Source organism: Pongo abelii, chromosome 11 (genome assembly GCF_028885655.2).
Source record: "Pongo abelii isolate AG06213 chromosome 11, NHGRI_mPonAbe1-v2.0_pri, whole genome shotgun sequence".
Taxonomy (NCBI): domain Eukaryota; kingdom Metazoa; phylum Chordata; class Mammalia; order Primates; family Hominidae; genus Pongo; species Pongo abelii.
The window spans coordinates 137,575,853-137,578,349 of record NC_071996.2 but is presented as its reverse complement, the minus strand read 5'-3'; positions in this window follow the sequence as shown (position 1 = coordinate 137,578,349).

The window sequence follows — 2,497 nt, the reverse complement described above, 5'->3', positions numbered from 1 at the left end:
GGCTGCTTATTTTGACTGCAGCAATCTGTAACTTAAACAGAAACAATTGATCCTGGGGTCAATATTTTCTGCTGACTTTTCCTATGGAAAGGTTCCAGTTTGAGGACACTTTTGAAGTTTACAACTCACCAGAGAACTTTAGCCCAAGGCAAAAGGCATCAAGAGGCTCAGGATTCCACTTGTGCTGTTTATTTTTCTCTATTTTAATTTCATTCTTTTTGGGGAGGGGATATAATCTTACATTCAACAAAATGGTTAATCCTAAATTGTTGTGTATTGAGATCCCCTCATGGTTCTAAAGATCTTGCAGTTGACTGCTTATGAAAATAGTGTGGGTACAAGATCTTCTTGGAAATTATGACTTTGGAGAAGATAATTTTATATAGGGTTCCTAAATATTCGAAGCAAGTACAAGTGCAGTAAAAAGCTGGGACACACCATCCTATTAACCAATCTTCTGTGCTACTGGACACTTTTGCACATCTGGATAATAAGGTATTTACATATTGATGATTCCCGTGTACTGTAAGATCCCAAGGTAGTTTTTGAATGATTAAAAAGGAGAACTACTTAATTGGAAGTACAGTTTGTGTTGTATGTAGGCCATTGTGTTCTTATTTGTGGATTTCATGCATAAGAAGCTGTGTTTTGTCTCAGAAAGACCTGGACCGGGATCTTGGCTCTACCATGTACCAGGTGTATACCTTTGGGCATGGCACTCAACACCTCTGAACCTCAATTTTCTCATTTATAAAATGGGCGTAAATGGTTAGATGTCAGGTGTGTTCTTAGTCAGGGTTCTCCAGAAAGGAGAACCAAAATATAGAGTGAGAGAAAAAGAGAGACTTTTTAAATATATACTTTAAGTTCTGGGGCACATGTGCAGAACCTTCAGGTTTGTTACATAGGTATACAAGTGCCATGGTTGTTTGCTGCACCCATTAACCCATCATCTACATTAGGTATTTCTCCTAATACTATCCCTCCCCCAGTCCCCCACCCCCCAACAGGCCCCGGTGTGTGATATTCCCCTCCCTGTGTCCATTTGTTCTCATTGTTCAACTCCCACTTATGAATGAGAACATGTGGTGTTCGGTTTTCTGTTCTTGTGTTAGTTTGCTGAGAATGATGGTTTCCAGCTTCATCCATGTCCCTACAAAGGACATGAACTCATCCCTTTTTATGGCTGCATAGTATTCCATCGTGTATATGTGCCACATTTTCTTAATCCAGTCTATCATTGATGGGTATTTGGGTTGGTCCCAAGTCTTTGCTATTGTGAACAGTGCCACAATAAACATACGTGTGCATGTGTCTTTGTAGTAGAATGATTTATAATCCTTTGTGTATATACCCAGTAATGGGATTGCTGGGTCAAATGGTATTTCTAGTTCTAGATCCTTGAGGAATTGCCACACTGTCTTCCACATGGTTGAACTAATTTACACTCCCACCAACAGTGTAAAAGTGTTTCTATTTCTCCACATCCTCTCCAGCATCTGTTGTTTCCTGACTTTTTAAGGATCACCATTCTAACTGGCATGAGATGATATCTCATTCTGGTTTTGATTTGCATTTCTCTAATGACCAATGATGATGAGCATTTTTTCATATGAGTGTTGGCTGCATAAATATCTTCTTTTGAGAAGTGTCTGTTCATATCTTTTGCCCACTTTTTAATGGGGTTGGTTGTTTTTTCCTTGTGACTAGCCATATGCAGAAAGCTGAAACTAGATCCCTTCCTTACACCTTATGCAAAAATTAACTCAAGATGGATTACAGACTTAAACGTAAAACCTAAAACCATAAAAACCCTAGAAGAAAACCTAGGCAATACCATTCAGGATATAGGCATGGGCAAAGACTTCATTACTAAAACACCAAAAGCAATGGCAACAAAAGCCAAAATAGACAAATGGGCTCTAATTAAACTAAAGAACTTCTGCAGAGCAAAAGAAACTATCATCGGAGTGAACAAGCAACCTACAGAATGGGAGAACATTTTTATGATCTATCCATCTGACAAAGGGCCAATACCTAGAATCTACAAAGAACTTAAACAAATTTACAAGAAAGAGAGATTTTAAGGAGCTTGCTCACACAATTGTGGAAGCTGGCAAGTCCAAAGTGTGTGGTGTAGGCTGGGAGGCTGGAGCCCCAGTGAAGAGTTGCTGTTTCAGCCAAACGCAGTTGACTGGCAGAATGTCTTCCTGCTCGGGGGACATCAGTCTTTTTCTATTCAGGCCTTTGGCTGATTGGATGAGGCCCACCCACATAATGGAGGGTAACCTACTTTACACGAAGTCTATTAATTTAAATGTTAATCTCATTTTTAAACATACCTTCCCAGAAACGTCTAAAATAGTGTTTGACAAAATGTCTGAGTACCGTGGCCTAGCCAAGTTGACACATTAAATTAGTCATCATATACAGATTAAATAACAAGCTCTCAGAAGAGTACTTGGCAATTAATTGCTCAACAATTGGTAACCACTAG